Source organism: Lissotriton vulgaris, chromosome 7, assembly GCF_964263255.1.
Source record: "Lissotriton vulgaris chromosome 7, aLisVul1.2, whole genome shotgun sequence".
NCBI lineage: Eukaryota > Metazoa > Chordata > Amphibia > Caudata > Salamandridae > Lissotriton > Lissotriton vulgaris.
The window spans coordinates 1,530,795,671-1,530,818,272 of record NC_141695.1 but is presented as its reverse complement, the minus strand read 5'-3'; the positions used below and the strand labels follow the sequence as shown (position 1 = coordinate 1,530,818,272).

The 22,602-nt window shown below is 46.1% G+C and overlaps 1 protein-coding gene across 2 annotated transcripts in view; it reads right to left on the bottom strand.

The window, feature by feature from the left end:
- Positions 1-21,584, bottom strand: part of LOC147705943 (uncharacterized) — a 433,145-nt gene extending 411,561 nt beyond the window's left edge. The window contains exon 1 of one of the 2 annotated variants that reach the window (XM_086929001.1): positions 21,301-21,584. The gene's annotated coding sequence lies outside the window, so the exon portion shown is untranslated. The remainder of the gene's footprint in view (positions 1-21,300) is intronic. The other variant, XM_086929002.1, reaches the window with a different exon arrangement.
- Positions 21,585-22,602: the final 1,018 nt, after the last annotated feature.

Sequence of the window (22,602 nt, the reverse complement as noted above, 5' to 3'; positions counted from 1 at the left end):
CTCTAGAGTGTCGCTCCCATGAAGTGGCCGTAGCCCGCTTGCAGAACCATGTGCTAGATTCTAGGCTGAGCCCCCACCCACTAGGAAAAGGGGCCTGAGGGCAGAGAAGGTTTCTGGTGTGCAGTTCGGCTGCTTGTTAGCGGATCCAATACAAAGAAAAGCCCCCAGCATTGCCAGACGGCCAACGCAGCAACCTAGAGTCCCAGCAGCTGCCCAGTAACCACAATGGAAAGGCGAAGTAGATGAGGCGCAGTCAGCGCTTGCCCAAGAAATGGAGCTGGTAACACTGAGATGGGTCCCTGGTGCAAGACGGTGTAGGGCGCTCCCCGTGTGACTGGAAAGAAGCCTGCATACCGATGACCCGAGCGGTGCCTTGTGCCTTCTGCCTGTGAGACCAGGATGGAGCTCCCTGTGCGGCAAGTGTGTATCCATTGAGGAACTGTTTTCATTAAGCCGCATTTGTGGTCCGCCTATAAGATTACTCAAAAGCCAAAGCACTCTGCGATATTAGCATGGGGAGCTATATAAATATTAAATAGAGTGGGGCTCAAACAGGAGCTCTGTGGAACACCCTTGTCTAACTCATTTTGTGAGAGAAATATGGGCCCAGGATGACAGTTTGATGTCTATTATTCAAAACATTATGGAGCCATTTGAGTGTGGGTCCTTGTGTGGCGATCTCTCGCAGTCTCTCCAAAATCCTTGTGTGGGAGACTGTATCGAAGACTGCCAATAGATCTAATAGCACAAGCATGACTGGGTTTCCAGTGTCAAGCCCAATAAGCAGAAAGTCCGCCACTGCCAGGAGCACTGTTTCTGTTCTATGGCCTGATCGAAAGCTGTATTGCGACAAGTCCAGAATTTGAATGGACTTTAAATAAGGTACTAGTTATTTGTTGATTAGGCTTTCGAGTAGTTTACCCAGAAGAAGCAGCAAGAATATGGGGCGTAATTAGCCAGAGACATTTGGTCCAGGCTAGGTTTTTTGAAAATAGGTTCCTTCCCCTCGTCTGGAATGGAGCCCGTTTTCACTGAGCAGTTAAAAATCTCTATGATAGCTGGGGCGAGGCAATCGGGTAGTAGAGACATTACCCTGGAGGTACAAATGTTCAAAGGAGAGTCTGATTCGGCTGTTGTCAATGAACTACGAATTTCCTCCATGTGTGGCATCTAGCAATCCCAGAGTGCACTGTTCTACCCACTATCAAGATGTCTGAACTCTTCCTCTGATTTTAGGAGCTTGGTAACTGCAGGAGGAGTGGCAACCTAGGGACTACATGCCCACAGGGAAACTCGGTTTGGGCACTGGTCTGGTCTCTCTGTTCCAACTGCCAGCCTGTCTATCTGAACAAGGGACAGCCCCTCAAAAGTGGGATTACCATTTGCCCACCAAAGGCAGCTTTGCCTCTGAAGCACGCCTTTTGGACCAACATCATGAGCAGCTTCATGGAAAAGGGAAGTAACACCTCACCCCTATTGTTCCTACATCTGTAAGTCATGCACACTCACCCCAGGAGGGCAGAAAGCTAACTGGTGCCAATGACCTGTGAGGGTGCTGGAAAAACATAGTCACAGAGTGACAACTTTCTAAACGTTGCACTTCTTTAATAGTGACATTGAATTGGACTTGGGCACAAAGTCAGGTTTAATGCCATAGTCATAGTCATAATCTCTTGTATAGCGCGCAGATCACCAAAAGGTCCCAAGGCGCTAGGCAGCAGAGGAACAGACGACAACCATGTGTAGAGGAGGTGAGGTAAAGAATTCATTGGGAAAGAGCCATGTTTTAGGACCCTACGAAAGGCCTGATGATTGGGTAAGCACAGTAGATGTGCAGGTAGCTTATTCCAAAGTGGGGGGCTATGTAAGAAAAAGCTCTACATCCATTTCTCGCTGTTCTAGCCCTCGGCTGTACCAGGAGGGACTAGGTGCTGAATCTTAAGGTTCTGGAAGGTTTCTCAGCAAGGTAAGAGTGTCCTGTCCCATGGAGAAGTTTATGTGTAAGACTGAGGATCTTAAACTGACTTCTTTGGCGCACTGGAAGCCAGTACAGTTGTCTGAGGCAGGGCAAAGAAGGGGACCTAGGGAACAGGCCTAGCACCAGGCGTGCGGTGACGTTCTGGAGGGTTTGAAGCTTTGTCAACAAACACTCATTGATGGAGGCATACACCTTTCCTACCCCTTGGAAATCAGCGGTTGTCAAGTCCCTTTTAAAGAAACCCTCCTTAAACCCTGAAAACCTAACAAAATTCCGGCCAATATCTTTGCTTCCTGCCCCAGCAAAGATACTTGAGGCTCACCTCAATCTCCATCTAACCACCCATCTGGAGACGATGGGCCTTCTTGATATTTCACTGTAAAAGGGGGGTCAGGATGCACTCCTGTCTGTGGTCGTCTTTTTCATGCTGGTCTCTTTTTTCACTAGAATGCGTGCCGATTGAGGTTATTGCCATGCCCCAATGGCAACAGGGTTATGAACTTCACTGTAGTGGGGGCGCCATCACGCCCCGAACAATCGCACAGCTGAATGTGCCTACAGCCTTCATGTTTCCTTATTTTTTCTTATTACATGTTAATCCTTATTCTTCTATGTTTATTCCACTTTTGTCATTCTTTATATTCCATTTTCATCCGAGCCTGCGCGCTGAAGTGTGCTTGCTATTTCCGAATTTTTACTGTTCACCCCATGTCCATCCGGACTTTAAAAATGAACAGGACTGAAGCAATAATCCATTTCAGGCAGCGTTTATTAAAAAACCCTATGCATTTCGGGCTGAACGCCCTTCTTCGGGGGTCACTGTAAACAAATAACAGATAACCACAGTCACAATTTATATTCTCCACATTTAAAATACATTGCTTAATTCTGTCCCAATTGATCTCCATATTACACGGTGCCTTTAAAAACATTTGTTACATTTTACTCAACATCTAGGTCTGTCACACTATCTGCTTAATGCCAGGCGAGTTAAATAATATGCTTGTATTTAAATTCTATTTCTTATATCTTTACCGCTTTTCAAACAGTTGAAACCCCCTCCGTTTCCTTCCCACATGAAAGCCTCTCATTGCTCCCTTCATGTCTTCCTCTGCCTCAGCTGAGTATCACGCATATTTCTCCTCTCACGCTGTTGCCACACCTTTAACTTAACGGCAAGCTGTGTGCAAAACCACCCTCCCCATTTCACATTTTTACAGCGCCCACATTATTCCATCCTAACTCTACTCTCCATTCCCTCCCTTGCATCTTTGATGTTTGGTAAACCGGGGTTAAGTTTATGTTATTCCTGTTAAGCACGTACCTGCTGCCTGGTTAAAAAGCTGTCCCTCCTTACTCCATCAGAATTCTATGCGTTTCCTCCCAGCATCGCTCTTTTATTTAACTCCTCACTTCAACTGCCAGTGACGTTTCTAATTACGTTTCAAATTACCCACCCCCCAGCTGCTATTTGTTAAGTTTTTTTTATCAGTTACTACATCTCCCAAAATGCTGTTCAAACCGTTTTTGCATACCAACCTGTCTCACTGTTTTTTCAAAAAACAAAAAGTATGCTATGTTAGTATCTCATTTGGGACAAAAATGTTAATGAAGGGCTTGGTGCAAACACGTATCAAATGTCCACATTAAATGTCTGTTTTCTTTCATAAAAGTGATCTTTAGGCATTTTCAACACTGTCTTTAATGGACCACGTTAGTGTTTCTGGCGTGCAGACTCATATTTTTATGCTTGTGTCATGTTCTTCATCTTGATCCTTGGGTGCTATCCTTTTTTTGTAGGGCATTAGTCGAACTGCACTGTAAAAGGGGGGTCAGGATGCACTCCTGTCTGTGGTCGTCTTTTTCATGCTGGTCTCTTTTTTCACTAGAATGCGTGCCGATTGAGGTTATTGCCATGCCCCAATGGCAACAGGGTTATGAACTTCACTGTAGTGGGGGCGCCATCACGCCCCGAACAATCGCACAGCTGAATGTGCCTACAGCCTTCATGTTTCCTTATTTTTTCTTATTACATGTTAATCCTTATTCTTCTATGTTTATTCCACTTTTGTCATTCTTTATATTCCATTTTCATCCGAGCCTGCGCGCTGAAGTGTGCTTGCTATTTCCGAATTTTTACTGTTCACCCCATGTCCATCCGGACTTTAAAAATGAACAGGACTGAAGCAATAATCCATTTCAGGCAGCGTTTATTTTCGGGCTGAACGCCCTTCTTCGGGGGTTTACAGTGACCCCCGAAGAAGGGCGTTCAGCCCGAAATGCATAGGGTTTTTTAATAAACGCTGCCTGAAATGGATTATTGCTTCAGTCCTGTTCATTTTTAAAGTCCGGATGGACATGGGGTGAACAGTAAAAATTCGGAAATAGCAAGCACACTTCAGCGCGCAGGCTCGGATGAAAATGGAATATAAAGAATGACAAAAGTGGAATAAACATAGAAGAATAAGGATTAACATGTAATAAGAAAAAATAAGGAAACATGAAGGCTGTAGGCACATTCAGCTGTGCGATTGTTCGGGGCGTGATGGCGCCCCCACTACAGTGAAGTTCATAACCCTGTTGCCATTGGGGCATGGCAATAACCTCAATCGGCACGCATTCTAGTGAAAAAAGAGACCAGCATGAAAAAGACGACCACAGACAGGAGTGCATCCTGACCCCCCTTTTACAGTGCAGTTCGACTAATGCCCTACAAAAAAAGGATAGCACCCAAGGATCAAGATGAAGAACATGACACAAGCATAAAAATATGAGTCTGCACGCCAGAAACACTAACGTGGTCCATTAAAGACAGTGTTGAAAATGCCTAAAGATCACTTTTATGAAAGAAAACAGACATTTAATGTGGACATTTGATACGTGTTTGCACCAAGCCCTTCATTAACATTTTTGTCCCAAATGAGATACTAACATAGCATACTTTTTGTTTTTTGAAAAAACAGTGAGACAGGTTGGTATGCAAAAACGGTTTGAACAGCATTTTGGGAGATGTAGTAACTGATAAAAAAAACTTAACAAATAGCAGCTGGGGGGTGGGTAATTTGAAACGTAATTAGAAACGTCACTGGCAGTTGAAGTGAGGAGTTAAATAAAAGAGCGATGCTGGGAGGAAACGCATAGAATTCTGATGGAGTAAGGAGGGACAGCTTTTTAACCAGGCAGCAGGTACGTGCTTAACAGGAATAACATAAACTTAACCCCGGTTTACCAAACATCAAAGATGCAAGGGAGGGAATGGAGAGTAGAGTTAGGATGGAATAATGTGGGCGCTGTAAAAATGTGAAATGGGGAGGGTGGTTTTGCACACAGCTTGCCGTTAAGTTAAAGGTGTGGCAACAGCGTGAGAGGAGAAATATGCGTGATACTCAGCTGAGGCAGAGGAAGACATGAAGGGAGCAATGAGAGGCTTTCATGTGGGAAGGAAACGGAGGGGGTTTCAACTGTTTGAAAAGCGGTAAAGATATAAGAAATAGAATTTAAATACAAGCATATTATTTAACTCGCCTGGCATTAAGCAGATAGTGTGACAGACCTAGATGTTGAGTAAAATGTAACAAATGTTTTTAAAGGCACCGTGTAATATGGAGATCAATTGGGACAGAATTAAGAAATGTATTTTAAATGTGGAGAATATAAATTGTGACTGTGGTTATCTGTTATTTGTTTACAGTGACCCCCGAAGAAGGGCGTTCAGCCCGAAATGCATAGGGTTTTTTAATAAACGCTGCCTGAAATGGATTATTGCTTCAGTCCTGTTCATTTTTAAAGTCCGGATGGACATGGGGTGAACAGTAAAAATTCGGAAATAGCAAGCACACTTCAGCGCGCAGGCTCGGATGAAAATGGAATATAAAGAATGACAAAAGTGGAATAAACATAGAAGAATAAGGATTAACATGTAATAAGAAAAAATAAGGAAACATGAAGGCTGTAGGCACATTCAGCTGTGCGATCCTTCTTGATATTTCCCAGCACGGGTTTCGTGCTGCTCATAGCACAGAGTCTGCCCTCATTGTCATAGCTAACAACATCTGCTCCGAAGTGGACAGAGGGCAGACCGCACTATTGGTGCTACTTGATCTCACAGCAGCATTTGACACCCTATCCCCTTCCATTCTGGTTGATCGTTTGAAGGGGATAGGATTAGAGGGAACTGCTCTGAGCCTCCTATCTTCTTTTCTCTCTCAGAGACAACAGAGGGTCCAGCTTGGTAGATTTCTCTCCCCCTCCCGGGCCGTGCAATGTGGGGTTCCTCAGGGCTCTTCCCTGAGTCCCCTGGTATTCAACATCTATGTAACCCCACTTGCCGAGGAAATAAGATCTTTTGGATATCATATACTGTATTATGCAGATGATACCCAGATTATCATTTCCACCACCTCACAGGCCTCAGCAGCTGCCTCCAAATTTCGATCTTGTATGGAGGCAGTGTCGCAATGGATGGTGCGTAACTACCTAAAGTTCAATGGGGAGAAAACGGAGGTCCTAGTCTTTGGAGGTAACCATGACATTTGGTCCAAGGACTGGTGGCCCCCCTCCCTAGGTGACTGCCCTAAACATTCCAACTCGGCTAGAAACCTGGGTGTCCTCATTGACTCGGCCCTCTCCTTCGACCTTCAGGTCAACAAAACTGTATCCACCTGCTGCAATACCATCCGCATGCTGAAAGAAATTGCCCCCTTCTTGTCATCTGATGCTCGTAAACAGGCTACAGTCACCCTGGTATCTTCCAGGCTTGACTACTATAATGCGCTATATGGGGGCATAAATAAGAAATCCCTACATCGTCTCCAGATGGTCCAAAATTATGCAGCTAGGATGGCCCTAATGCTGCCTAGGCTTTCATCGGCAACACAAGCCAGGAAGGACCTCCATTGGCTTCCAATGCATGCAGGATTTCCTTCAAACTTATCTGTCTGACCCACAGGGCTGTGTTTGGATCTGCCCCCGAAGGTATAAAGACTCTTGTTAGTCTTTATTCTCCTAATAGATCCTTGCGGTCATCCTCGCGAAATCTGCTTGTTATTCCCAGATTCAAGAAGGCTAGATGGGGTGGACGAGCTTTTTCCGACCTGGCACCCAAATTGTGGAATAGCCTCCCTCCCGAACTCTCTGGCCAGCCCTCTCTGGCTATATTTCGGAAACTTTTGAAGACTTGGCTTTTCTCTCAGGCCTAATACTAAATTCATTTTTATTCTGTATGAATGTAGACATATGCACTGCACCTTGATGCCCGTTGGGCTAAGTTCGCGCATTACAAATTACATTTCATTCATTCATTCACATAGCGTTGCCATAATCCAGACGGCTAACGACTAGTCCTTGAACCAGAGGTTTTCTGGACTCAATGGGTAGCATCTGAAAATCTTCCGCAATTTTCGCAGTATTCCATAACAGGAGCTTGATACATGGGTAACCTGAGCCTTCATAGAAAGAGCACATTCGATCGTTATTCCCAGGTCATGCACCACTTCTTTGGGTTTGGGGCATGGTCCTAGCTCTGGAGGCCATCAATCATGCGACCATAGTGTCTTTGCCTTGCCAAATAGCATGATTTCAGTCTTGCTATAATTAAGTTGGAGTTTATTTCCAGTCATCCATTCACTGATCTGAATCATGCACCTCTTGAATCTAGTGCGGGTGTCGCAGACATCTAAACTACAGGTGAGGAGCACCTGAGTATCATCCGCATAGGATACTGTGGTAAAACCAAATGATTTTATAATGTTGGCCAAAGGGGTGGGATATATTAAATAACATGGGGCTCAGAATGGACCCTTGTGGAACCCCAACAGAGAGAGGAGTCCTACTAGATTCCAAGGAGTTGACCTTGATATATGTATGGCGGTCCGCAAGGTAACTCTTGAACCAGGCCAAAGCCTTGCCTCTGACACCAATCTCCCACAGCCGTTGATGGAGAATGCTGTGAGATATGGTGTCAAAGGCTGCTGAGAGATCTAATCAGATCAGAAAAGCAGAATCACCATGATGATAATTTGATATCTTTTAGTACCTATCTAAGTAATCCCATTCATAAGTTAGCTGGACTGAGTAGTTAGCTGATAACCCTGTGTTAGTCAATGGAACTAATAACTCTCCATCAGTAAAAGAACAATTTTGAAGTGTTGTTGTCAGGACGAATATATAAAATACATGTTCTACTTAATAATATACACTCCCTGCCTTAAGGCTCGATAGACCTTCCTTAGAGGAGACTTTCATATATTGTTAAGGGAAGTGGGGTCTTTGCCATTAGCTTGAATGGCAAAATCTAACTAGCAGTGTTACCACTGCCCCTCCAGTCTGCATTGGCAGGCTGGTAGCCATTTTATACTTTGTCACACACAGGGTGGCACAATCAGTGCCACATCCCTGTGTGGGCACTCAGTCTTACATGCCCTGGACACCATATGTAGGAAGGTGGATATCTGACTTAATGATTACCCCCACTTTTTGCCAGGTATTTTGCTGGTTTTCGATTTAGTTGGACTGGGACCCTGCTATTCAGGGCCCCAGTCTATCTGCTTTCTCTATAAAATGGACTCCATGTACTTTAGGTACTTACCAGATTGGTTACTGGGTCACCCTTGTGAGCCCCTGTCTAGTGTACCATAGGTACCCAGGACATAGGTGCACCCTAGGCCTATGAGGGGCTGCAGCAGGTATTGTGCCACCCCTGGTTAGCAACTTGCTTAACTTGTCTCCAAGTCTTAGCCTGAAGGCTGCTCTCCACAGCTACCACTAGCATAGCTTTCTATAAGGTTGACTTTATAACCTACCATCAATAAGGGTCTATTGGACTGGTGCAAGATGCCCACTAGAATAGTGGACATCATATATCAGGCCAACTTCTCACACCATAGACTAGCAACTTATAAGTAAGTCTGTCTCTTCCAATCGGGGGTAGCCATTTCGACATGTATTTTGAAAGAGGTTAGAACGGTAGCACTGGGGTCTGGTTAGCAAGCCTCAGTGCACTCTCGGAGTCAAAAAACCAGCAGCATCAGTCCAAAAAGGGTCTGTGTGAACATGCAAAGAGGCACATTGTTACAATTGCTCTCATTGCTTGTTTCTTATTTTTCTGCTACTGTGGCCTTTCCTTGCTCCCCTGGCATTTGTCCTTCCCTTAAAGCATGGACAAGTGTCCTTTCACTGCTCCTTTTTCAGGCCCTACTTGATTCTTTTTGGTGAAGCACTCTACAAGAGTGCTTGTCTTTTCCAGCTGTCTCGCCCACTTTATCACCAGTGTATTTCTCCATTTGTCCTCCCATTCAGAGTTGCCATTCTTACTTTGCCCCGCCCACTCACTTTCTGTTGCCGTTCTAGCTTCCCCTGCTCCCTCTCCTTTGTCCCTGTGCAACCCTATTGCCACCCTTCCATGCTCTGATGTCTGTTTTCTTCTTAATCACTACCCATTCAACCTCTGTTGTCCGTGTGCTATCCAGTCAGTCTACCCTACATTGTCTGTGTGCTTCCCCACCTGCCAGTCAGTTGTCTGTGTGCTTTTCCATTATTGTCTCTTGATTGTCCTTCTCTCCCCTCACCTGCAACCTTTTTCTCCCCCCTCTGTGTTTCCTCGCCCCACCCATTTCCCACCTACAACCGACACTGACAATTGATTTTTCGCCTCTATAGCGATTGGGTCACTTTGCAATGAAATTTGTTTTCCTATTCTCTTCATGGAGTGGTTTTTGTTCTCTAGGAATTCAGTGGTCGGCTCCGTTTCTCTTCTCTTTAGAGACAAGGGGCTGTATCACATAAAGTGAGCACTGTGAGCGCTTTGGGCTGACTGGCATCGTACAGAATTGAAGAGCTGGAACAGTTATATTTTACCACCTTAGAAAGAGATAACTGGTTGCCTCTCATAGGAACATTCAAGTATGTGCTGCTTTTTGTTTAAGAATGAGTAAAATAAAAAGTGATGTGTGCATTATTTAAATTAATCTTGGCACTGATAGGTACTTGGAGCTTCATTCCTGTTAGGGCCATACTGGGAACTCAAAGCAGCCCTGGAAGATGTTGGCAGACTAGCCCCCATACAGTGCATACGAGCGAGCATGTCTACTAAGAGAGGGGTTTTTTTGGGGGGGGGGGGGTAGTGTTTACCCCAAGAAAATTTGGGAAAAATTAGAAAAAATGGTGCATCCTACAACACATTTTTTTATTATATATTCAATTGTTTTCGTTTTTTAAAGCATAGTAAAAGATGACCCTACAGTGCACCAGGAAATGGCAATCTCTATAGGGGTTCTTGAATGATTCCCTCACTATCACCCTCCAATAGTGCCTCTCATTCATCCATAGCCCCTCTCTGACATGTATTTCGTTTGTTTTATAGCACCTCTCATACCTTTGTAGGGAGTTGGAGCATTTTACATCACATACACATCATCATAAATAACTTTATTCAGTTATTTGTACAAAAAGCATCAAAGTATACAAAAATAAAACATAGGTAAATTTACAATTAAAATAGTATTAAACCTTTGCAAACACAAGTACAAATGACATCCCGAATTAGGATAAAAGGCATGGGTACATGGATACATAAATACAATCAACCTAATCTTACTTAAAAGGAAGTGCTATACAACCAACAAACATATGGGATACAAAACCGTGTCTACCAAGCTTTGTATTTAAAATATGTGTACAGCATAAAAAAGAAAAGGAGTTAGATGCGGCGACACAACTATAATAAAAAAACATTGCGAACTAGCCAGAAGGAGAATAGAAAACGGCTAAGAGCAAAAACGTTTGGCCCAGAAGTATCTGTTTTTAAAATTCTGAACGCAGTCTGGTACTGCCTCGCACCCATATTGAGGCATATTGGTCTAATCCATCTCCTACGTGACTGCCGATACTTGGGACAAAAAAACAGAATGTGTTCTTCAGTTTCATCAACTTCACTGCAGGCAGGATAAGTGTCTAAAACTAAGTCGATCTCCTCTTTCCCCGGAAATTTCAATAGCAAGTTACCATATCTAAACCTAATATACAAACTTTTAGCAAGTGGGGGGGGGTGAAATCAAGTCAAGAAAAAGTTCAAATAAGGAACATGATTTTATATTTAAAAAGTTGGATGTTAACTGGCCGCTGGTTTGATTATTAGTATAATGCTCCCCCACTACCTTCCAATACATAGCTTTAAGGGTCAAGATGTCACGTCTAGTGGTCCTTTCGGGGTAATCCCACAAACCCATTAAGTTCAGTAGTTTACACCATTTAGCAATATGTTTAAACCAAGGAAGATGTTTTGCGCCGTTGATCGCCAGGACCTCCCGTACGGAGTTAAAATAGTCAATTAATTGGGGAGTAGTCCATAGATGCAACTAGTAAATTCGGGGTCTCAAGGCGGCCAAATCGCCAATTCTCTTTAAGCCAAGAGTGGTGTTGTAACAGGTAGCGAGATGAGAGCCCCAGCAAAATTATTCTCACAAATCGTTAATTTATTTACAGGAGTAAATTCCCATATCTCAGCTCCGTACAGAGCACCACTTTGGGCTTTTGCACGATACATTTTGAGGGCCGGAGAGAGGAGTTGGGTATAAGATTGTTGGAAAAATCGTAGTACTGATTTGGACCTCTGGCATAGTGTTAGGAAGCTCTTGATCAGTTGATATTCCCAACTAAGCGTTTCATTCAAGCCTATACCTAAGTAGTCAAAGCTTTTTACCCATTCCATAGGTTCATCTAAGATCTTAATCTCCTGTGTGCCACCGGTACTTTGCCGAACACCATAAACTTTGTTTTTGATGTGTTCAGTTCCAGTTTCTCCTCCTTACAAAAGCTCAGAAATGTATCCAATAAGACCTGTAAGCCCATAGGGGTTGTGGATATTAATAAAAATTTGTCTGCAAAGAGCAGGATGGGGACTTTTGCATCATTCAATGAAGGGGCATCGTTCTTCAGCCCATTAAAAAACTCACCACATCATTAATCAACAGGGAAAACAATGTAGGGGCAAGAACACCCCCTTGATGCATCCCATGTTGAATCGGAATCATCTCTGTCAATTCCCTGTTTTTTCCTCACCTGACCTGGGCCTAATTATCCTTATGCAGTCTGCCAATCATGGTCACCAAGTCTTCCGGGGCACCTTGATCAAGCATGGTCTTCCACAACAAATTGCGCGGAACCAAATCAAATGGAGCTTGTAGGTTCACAAAAGCTACTTAAAGCCGCTGTTTCCTAAGAAGCGCGTACTTCCATGCTAGCAGAGAAAATCTGAAAGCTTGGTCGCACGTGCTAATCTTAGCACGAAAGCCCACCTGGGCTGGAGACAATACCATATTATCATCCATCCATTCTTGAAGTTTGTCTAAAACTTGTATGGCAAAAACCTTCTGTAAATTGTCTATTAGACTGATAGGTCTATAATTGGAGGGGATAGCAGAATCGCTCTTTTTAAAAATAGTTATTACTTCTGCCCCCTCCATGTTTCCGGAATATCCCCACCATCCAGAATACAATTGGACAGAAGGTTTATATACGGTGCCCATTTCGTGGGTTCTGATTTGTACAGATCACCCGGTATCAAATCAAGTCCGGGGGCTTTATCTGTTTTTATTTTACTGATTGCTGACACAGTGTCATCTAAGCTAAAGACAAGCAATGGATTATTTGTGTTCACATCAGAAACAATGATATCTAAGGTTGAAGTAGCCTGGCTGATATGTGGGCCTACGATAACCACATCATGAGAATTTCAACTGGAAAAATGGTCCACCCAAACCTCCGGCTGGATATGATGGTTATTGGATGTAAAATTCTCCGCGCTGCCCTCGGATACAATAAGCCAAAACATTCAGCTATCTCTAGCTTGGGCTGCCAAGACCAGATCGTTCCAATTTGGGTCAGCGTTTTTACGCTTGGCTTTACTGAGTGCTACTCTATAAATGTTACGAGCAGAAATATGTCAGGTCTAGAGCGCTCTCTAACTGCTATTTGTAATGCCTTCTTAGCTCTATTGCAGTCCTCATTAAACCAGTTGCGATCCCTTACACTGGCAAGCCTTCCAGTACGACTATGTTTTGAGATGACTGTATGTAGAGCTTCGAAGAGCTCTTTATGTGCTGCAATAACAAACACCCTTATTCCTTTGAGACTGTGTTTCCTCAGTGCGTACCTGTTTAAGCTTATTAGGGAGAGATGTTTTTGGATGTTTGGGCACTGTTCTTGTGTACTTGAATATCGGCTAAGTCCGTGGCCTTCGAAAAAGTTGCCCTCGTGCAGTTAGTGTCTTGGCTGTTAGAAGAAATAGCAGGAGAAGCCATTACAAGACCTAAACCAGGGTTGGTGGATTCGCCGATTGGATTACAGTTAGACCCAGTTTGTTGAACAGATTTAGAGCTGGTGGATCTAACCAGGGTTATCTGAGAGGAGTAGATGTTATTGAGGCTTGACTGCTTCTGCAGGGCCAGGGAAACAACACTTGCACGTTTATCGATATCCTCTTCCAATTTAGACAACTTTTGCATCAGTGGGTTCAATAAAGCTGATACAACGTCGCCCAATTTAGACCAGAACCCTTCACTATCATTGAATGACAAGGAAGGTAAGAGTGATGGAGAAGAGGCAGTATTGACCACTGTATTTCCAGTTATATCCATGGTTGTCCTCAACAACTCTCTGGCTACACCTCTACGCCCTCTTTTCGATAGTGGATACATTTGTTTACCAGGACCAGGTCCTTTCCGTTTCTTGGGCTGGGCAAAAGTGCTATTCCCTTGTGGGATCTTACTTATTTGACTTCTGGTATGCACTTTTGATCTAATGGCTGTTTCACTTGTCTCTGGGGCAGCACTTAACACAGGAACCTGGTTGGACAGAAAAATGGCTGTTAGGAGTGTGGAAGATCTAACAGAGGAACCAGATCTAACATATGGACACCCGAGTTTATGCAACCAGAAGTATCAGGTTGCAGGGGAGGGGGTTGGGGCTCAAGGGAAAGTCTACGCTTGGTGAGAGAGATTTCATGGGTAAGATCTGACCAAGCCCTCTGATGGAAGGCATCTAGAGTCCCTACCACCCTTTGACCTGCTAGCGATTTCCTCTTGACTAATTCCCTCTGTGCCATGACCCCAAAGAGGATGTTTTAACACATGATAATATAATATAGTTACCCTACGCCTTCTTTCCTCAGTCTATCAGTCTCAAGTCTCGGTCAAGGTACTGTTTTCCACAACAAAAAGTCTGTGTACAGTAAATGAATGGGTCCTGCCAATAGCAAAACCAAATAATGTGGCCCACCCTCCTTCAGCCTCTGATAGGCTCAGACAGGCCCGCCCTTGGTCTGGGCCTCGTCCCACGCGCGTCTCGTGCTGCGCGAGGAGAGAGAGCACTTTATGCGCAATAACCATGCCTCCCCCTCACTCACGGGAGCTGCAGTGACGATGTTGCACCCTGGGGGTTGTAGTCCTCACCCAGGGCGATGAACTAGTGCAGTTCAGAAATGGATATTGCGTGGCCCTGAGACCCACCAGGGAGTCCTCCGATGTTAATGGCAGCCCAGAAAAGCGTCCCGCACAGCCAGCAACCAACAGGACTGTAGAAACAGCGAAGAGGATCTTCTGTGCTGCAGAGGGGGGAGGCAGCACTTTATGCGTGATGACCACGCCTCCCCCTCACTCACGGCTGCTGCGGTGACGATGTTGCACCCTGGGGGTTGTAGTCCTCACCCAGGGCACTGAAGCAGTGCAGTGCAGGGATGGATATTGCATGGCCCTGAGACCCACCAGGGAGTCCTCCGACATACATGGCAGCCCAGAAAAACATCCCGCAGAGCCAGCAACCAACAGGACTAAAGAAACAGCAAAAATTATCTCCCGCGCCACAGGTGGAGAGGCAGCCCTTTATGCGCAATGACCACACCTCCCCCTCACTCCCGACAGCTGCGGTGACGATGTTGCATCCTGGGGGTTGTAGTCCTCATGCAGGGCGATAAAGCAGTGCAATGCAGAGGTGGATAATGCGTGGCCCTGAGACCCACCAGGGATTCCTCTGACGTAAATGGCAGCCCAGAAAAGTGTCCCGCACAGCCAGCAACCAACAGGACTGTAGAAACAGCAAAAAAAGAATCTCCTGCGCTGCAGGGGGAGAGGCAGCTCATTATGCGGGATGACCATGCCTCCCCCTCACTTGCGGCAGCTGTGGTGACGATGTTGCACCCTGGGTGTTGTAGTCATTTTAGGGCGATGAAGCAGTGCAGTGCGGTGATGGATATCGCGTGGCCCTGAGACCCACCACGAATTCCTCCGATGTAAATGGCAGCCCAGAAAAGAGTCCCGCACAGCCAGCAACCAACAGGACTGTAGAAACAGTAAAAAGGATCTCCACATACACATACAAAGACATCAAATCATGCATGTGAAAATCAGTGCATCGAAAATCTTACATAAGACAAAGGGTCCTACAAAGTGTAGGATTCACGTCATCCATTCTGTTAAGTATTTTTTAATAGTGCTTGATCTGGAGAAGCACAAACTCTGGATTCAGAATGTAACACAGTGGTTAGAGTTGACTTTAATAAAAAGAATGTATCTCTATCGAAACAATTCATCCAACTCGATAGGCAATGGTGTGTAATACCGGTTAGTCGATTAGGTAGTTCATCAACGCTCAACTTTCAATGGTCCTACCGCCACAGGGCCACTAACCAACAAGAATTCATAACCTATCCTGAAAGGAGCACCTCGGTTCACAATGTTCACAAATCTATTATTCAAGTAATGGTTTTATGCAACAAAAAAAAATTGTAGCCAGTCTTTGATGAATTTCAAACTCTGGTTAGTTTCAAAAACCTTTCAAATTGTTAGATCTACACAATATAGTGAAAAAATAAATCAGACAAAAACGTGTTTCGTCCACACTTCGACATCATCAGGGCTCCAGATTATGAATTGATAATCTGCTCCGAATTTCCTGTTCCATCCATCCCATTAATGAGGAAGATTTCTGACTAGTAGCGCATTCAAATCCAGCGCGCCTTCTCTCCCGGTTGGTTCGATAAATCCCACCATGAACTACCAAACAAACCCTTTTTAGCAGAATTAGGATAACAAAAGACATACCGCCTGATTCATGAAAAACAGGTTTTGCGATTCTCAAATAGCGAAAAATTGCAATTTGCTATTGAGAAATCGCAAATCTGAATTCATGAAGATTAGCGATAAAAAAATGCGATTCGCACGCGGGCGCAAATTCCGTTTGCGATTACCGATAATCGCAGACCAGGGTTCGATTCCCGGCGCGGCAGGTTTCTGGACCAGGGTCAGCGGACTCGATAATTCTCTCGCCTCGGTGCCCACTCTGATCAGCGATCACACTCGGCAACTCTGGGCATTAGCTTGCCTCATCTTCACTAACGGCCCCACCAGACCGCCGGGGATGCCTGGTCTCACCCTGGATATACCCATTAAGGGACCATCTCTCAGGGAAGCCAGGAAGGGTTTCGCAGCGGTCGAAGCGCCTTGGGACCCTACGGGTAAGTAGTGCGCTATATAAATGCCTATACATTTACATTTACATTTACAGAAAAATCGCAATTTCCGGCTACCCGCGTCGGGATTGCGAACTCGCAAATAGCGATATCGCTATTTGCGAGATCGCAAAATCGCGAGATCGGGAAAGCGGGAAGTCGCATTTCGAGCACAGTGATGACATCACAACCAGGAAGCAGCCAGTTCCCACCCCCATTCACCACAGTGAGGCAGACCTCGAGGGAGCAAGTGGGAGAGCTGCTGCTATTCTGGTGATTTGTACTCTGCAACTACATTGCTGCCATGTCAGAGGAACCTTTTCCTGGCCCCAGCAACACCACAGGGCGGAAGAGGAAGCTCAAATTTTCAGAGCAGGAGCTCGAACATTTGATTGAAGGGGTGGTGGCCAACCACGACAAACTCTTTGGTAAAGACTCCAGGAGGGTCCCGGAGCAAGAAAAAAGGAGGATATGGCAGGGAATTGCCTCCACCGTCAACTCCGTGGGTGTGGCCGATAGGTCACTAGACGAACTGAAAAAAAGATGGTACGACCTCCGAGGTCGTGCCAAAGAGAAGGTGGCGGAGCGCCTTGGAGAGTCGTCGGGCACTGGAGGTGGCGGACCTACAGTCCCTCCTAACACACCCATGGAGGACCAGGTGGAAGACACCCTTGAGAGGGAGGCGTGCATTGGCTTCACACGTCTGGACTCATCCCGCACCACCCAAGACACCCAAGGTAAGTGGCATGCGACTGCGACCCTGTCCCCTATGAATGTCCATGACCAAATAGGCTCCCATAATGTCCCATAGTCATGCCATTGTTGCACATCAGGGAATGCCCTGAAGCATTGTGGGAGATGTAGTGTGGCCACAATGTAGTAGTACCACAATGCAGCCAGACAGGTTCCAAAGTACGCAAAGCCACAGCCATTCAGGGAATGTCACCCAGCATGCATGTAGCAACTGCACGTCTGACAGATACATGCAACTAATGATCGTCCACTTACCCTCACAGGTGGCGCTGAAAGCAGCGACAGTGAAAGGCTGCAAATTGATGAGGAGGCCCAGGAGGAGGAGGTGCAACCACAAACACAGGCACCAGCCCCTGCCGCTGCAACAACACCAGCAGCCAGGTCCACCAGCAGTGTTCCCCCTGCGTCTGGCGCACCACCTACAGCCACAGCCAGGCCTTTGACTATTGTGCCCCCTGCATCTGGCGCACCACCCACAGCCACAGCCAGGCCTGCGACTATTGTGCCCCCTGCATCTGGCGCACCACCTACAGCCACAGCCAGGCCTGCGACTATTGTGCCCCCTGCATCTGGTGCACCACCTAGAGCCGCAGCCAGGCCCGCGACAAGTGTGCCTCCAGTCCCTGCCGCACCAGCAACGCCTGCTGTGACACCACCAGCAGCTGGTGCTACAACATCTGGGCCCGCAACAGTTGCAAAACAGCGGCCAGCCACAGTGTCAGGCCAGCAGTGCAGGCGTGGCAGGTCTCGCCAGCACACCACTGCAGCAATCAGCCGGAGGGGCAATGGACAGGGGCTGGCGCGTATGAGCGTCGAAAGACGCATGTTGAGAATCCATCAGCGCTAGGCACGGCAGCAAGGTGCCATTCAGCTCCAGCTCCACAAGATTGGGCGCAATGTGGCCGGAGTCGCTGACCGCATGGACCGCATGACGGCGGCCATGGCAGGTATGGGGGACCGCATGGACAACATGACTGCAGCCATGGCAGGTGTGGGGGAGGGAATGGCCCGCATGACTGCAGCCATGGAGGCCAACACTGCTGCGATGACTACTCAACGCAGTGCAGCACGCCGGCCCCACCATCAGCTCACGAGCCGGCTGGCCTCCTACAGCAGGTCAAATTATGTTGCAGCCAATGCAACTTCACAGTTGTCACGGCGGTCACTAGCGCAGCAGCACCAATTCGTCCAGTGCTTAGAGGACATGACCAGGGTCCTGGAGCACCTGACCACGGCGGTTACGGCACTACACCCTCCTGCTCTACCTGCCACTGTTGGGGGTGATGATGTTAGTGAGGGGGCATCCAGCATCAGCAGCCACTCTGCCTCACAAGTCCCGCCACTCAGGCGCAGCACCAGGCCCACGCCAGGTCCAGACGCCCCGGAAGAGGATGCGCCTCAGAGGCGCTTGGGCGGAACGCGCAGGAGGCGCACTTGAGTACATTTTACAATAACAGGCACAGGCTGACTATAAGCCTGCCCTGTCCTTTGACACTGCAGTATGCAGTAATACTGTTAGTGGAAGATAGTTGAACTGGTACCTTTTTTGTGATTTAAACAAATACATTTATTTTGCAGCACACATTAGCGTTGTGTCATTATTACATTTTGCATGCATTAGTGATTTGTGGGGTGAGGGAAGAGGGTGCACTAGAAACTGTTCACTGTGATGTGGTTGCGACGTCTGTGGCCTTCAGCTGGGTTCTCCCCGCGTGCATGACGCGCATGTGCAGGTGGCCGGTTGTCCCCTTCAGATTCACTGCCAGAGATGTCGACAGGTATCCGGCGCTTGGTTGCAATGTTATGTAGTATTGCGCAGACAGCCACAATGCGGCAGCACACTGCAGGACTGTAATACATGGCCCCACCTGTCTTGTGCAGTATGCGGAACCTGCTCTTGAGCAGGCCAAATGTCCTTTCTATGCAATTCCTTGTCCGTATGTGTGCAATATTGTAGCGCCGTTGCTGTGGTGTAGCAGGGTTGAGGTATGGGGCAGGAGGTATTCACGAAGGGCGTAGCCACTGTCACCTGAATGAGAGGAGCAGATGGTGATTGCCTGTGCTGCGCTGTTACTTCATAGCAATGTGACATTGTCGACAAAGTGTACTTACCAAGTAGGTGTCCTTCCCCAAACTCTCCGCTGACCAGTCGTGTGTGGAGGCCGCTGTGCCGGAATATGAAGGAGTCATGGCTACTCCCTGGGTACTGTGCGATAATGTCAGTGATGTATGTATGAGCATTGCAGACCATCTGGATGTTGAGGGAGTGGTAGGACTTTCTATTGCGGAACATATACTTTGTGGCAGCTGGTGGGCAGATGGCGACGTGGGTACAGTCTATGCATCCGAGTACATGTGGAAAATGGGCTACATTGTAGAATTGTAGCTTGGTCAAGTCCAATTCCTGTTGGCTGGCGGGAAATTTGATGTGACAGTGTAGCTGGGTGAGCATGGCGTCAACAAAAGTGTGGAGGCAGCGTGACATGGTGGGCTGGGATACCCCCCCAGCAGCCGCTACTATCCCCTGGAAACTCCCGGAGGCCAGGAGGTGCAGGCTACACAATACCTGCACATGTGTAGGCACCGCATTGGTACGGCTTGTTGGGTGCTGCATCAGGGGGTCAAGGTCCTGTATTAGCTGCATTATCATTTCCCCATTCAGCCTGTATTTTGCATATATCTGCTCTCTGGTTTGGCCCAGCAAGGTGACCCGCTGGCGGAAAATCCTGTTCTGGATCCTGCGTCTCCTCCGTGCTAATCGTTGTAGCCTTCGACGCCTCACCACCATGTACATTCCTGGCATTGTGGAACTCCTAATGCTGCTGCTGCTGATTGTCCTTATGTGTGATTGGTCAGGCCTGACCCTGTTGGTGATTGGCCAACGGTTTTTTAAATGTAATTTTTGCATGGCTTTTATGGTTACCACCTGCTTTGTCCTTAATTTGAGCAGCGCAAACTGCGATTTTTGGGTTTTTCGCTATTTGCGATTTTTCATGAATACCGATTGCGATTGTATAGCGAATTCGCTATTTATTTCGCAGAATCCGTGGTTTGTCGCTTTTTCCGATTCGCTAATGCTCTCCTACCGGGATTCTGCGAATATAATAGCGAATTCGCTATTATGTGTTTGCGAGTTCGCAATTTTGATGTTGAATGCCGATTACGGAAATTGCGCCCGCAATTGCATTTTCGCTACGATTGCGGTCGCAATTTTACTTCATGAATCAGGCTGATAGAAACAACATAACTTTCCAAATCTAGATTATGATTGTAATTTATGAACTGCACAGTAACAAAAGGATCTCTGTGACGAAAGTGGGAAATCACTGAGCAATGCACATAAAATACTGTTCTGTGATCAGCATAGTACATGCTCTTTACAGCAGGCATATTAACCCTCTGCGCTACCTTAGATGAGTCAAAACGGCCACTAGACAAAACTTCCTTCCCTCTCCAGCAGATACTTCAATCACCAGAATTATCTTGGCACTTGCATTGTTGCCTGAAAACTGTTGGATAATCAAGGAAATATGCAGTGCTTTTAAAACTGCAGCACTGCAACAAACGCCCCCAGTAACAAAAGCAGCCGCCTACCCTTCCACAGCCTCCCAAGCTAACGCCCGATACCCCATATGGCCAGTATGGCTTTGATCCCAGTCCATCTGTTTTGCCGTGCCCATCAAGCTATCTTAGATACCAATCAACCCTCAGTGCCTGAGAATATTTCTATCAAGTCTATTTTGTTTTCCTCTTGGCTGTAAATATGTTGACTTATCTAAAGTAAACAACTAAACATAAAAGGAAGGCAAAAACACAATTACAACATAACAGGACAAATCCCAACAAAACAAAATGCTGCACCACAACTACAGTAAAACACAACAATGGTTTTACCATAACGCAGGGCAACGCACAGCAGCACAAAAACAACAGTATATGTATATCACCAACACAACAAAATACCCATTACAAATATGCACCAACGTGCTTACCCCTGTACCACTTTCAAAATCATTTGGTCAAAATACCGTTGTAAAAGGTGTTTGGAACAAGTACTCCCATAACTCACCAACTCATCACCACCGACAAGAAATCGAGCAAGTCAAAATAGTTGTGATCCGGCCTCAGTTGCAGCCCCCTTGTCTCCGATTGGTCTCTTGGCCCCTCCGTGCTAAGCGTTTTCTTCTTTTCTTTTTATCCCTCTCTCCTGACAATTTCCTGCTCTATCTCACAGTCGGGTACGTCTCGGTGCTCCCTGTAGAGACGTTCTCCTCCCACTTTATGCCTTTGTTTAGGTATCAGTCTGTACCCCGTCCTCATTGGCTGTTGTTTTCGTTCGCTCTTCAGTAACCCGTCTTTCTCTTCTGGCCTCTCCCTCATGCCAGACAGGAAACAGAAAGCTCTTTCACACCCACACCCTTCTTCCTGCTACCTGCTCTTCGAGCCCGGGCCCCCATACTGACCAAGCAACAGGGGGAGGGGAGAGGAAGTCTGAATTGTGTCAGTGTTGAAGAACATGGGCCCTCAGAAGCACATCTTACCCTCCCCCATTTGACTTCACACAACCACTAGTGCACTAGATTCATAAACTTTAACACAGCAAAGCAGAGTACAACAGCATTTATTAAAAAATGAAGTTCACAGTTACAGCTCATTATCACTAGAGGTGTGCAAGCCAATACATTGTTAAGGTGAGCCGAGCCACCTCTAACCTTGGGACGTCACTTGGCTCTAGGACCATCACGGCCGAGCCATGTAAATGTCTTGATAAGTAAATCGTTCAACAAGCATGTAAAAATATGACAAAGGCTCCTAAAAGTTAAAAAATGTGAATTTGATTAACATGGAGTCTTTTATCACTTTTGTTCATCAGATTATATCCTTGGATTGAAAGGCATTTATTAAAATTGTACAATGCACATTCTGAACTCGGGTACTTGTGGATGCATTGAATCACACAGACATGTGAATATCAGAGTACACCTCCTCCAGCACAATCTTCTTTTTGACACTTACTTTATTTGAATTATTTACTCAGTATATTCTCTCACGTTTTATGATCATGAGGTTATGGCTTCTTTAGAGCACAGACAAAAAGTAGGGAGAGGATGTTGTCCGTGGGCTAGATTGCCGACATTGGTGCTGGAAACCAAGGTTCGACCCTGGGCAAATCACTTAATCTCCCTGTGTCTACCAAAAACAAGCAATGGGATAGCCCATAGGTCTCGCTTTTGGGACCGTATAAGTATTTAGTTATGCAACACAATATCCTTGGTGCAACAACATCAACTGTTGAATGAATAAACACTGATAAGGTCCCAAAAGCGAGACCCATTGGCTATGCCAATGCTTGTTAAACTTGGTAACACTG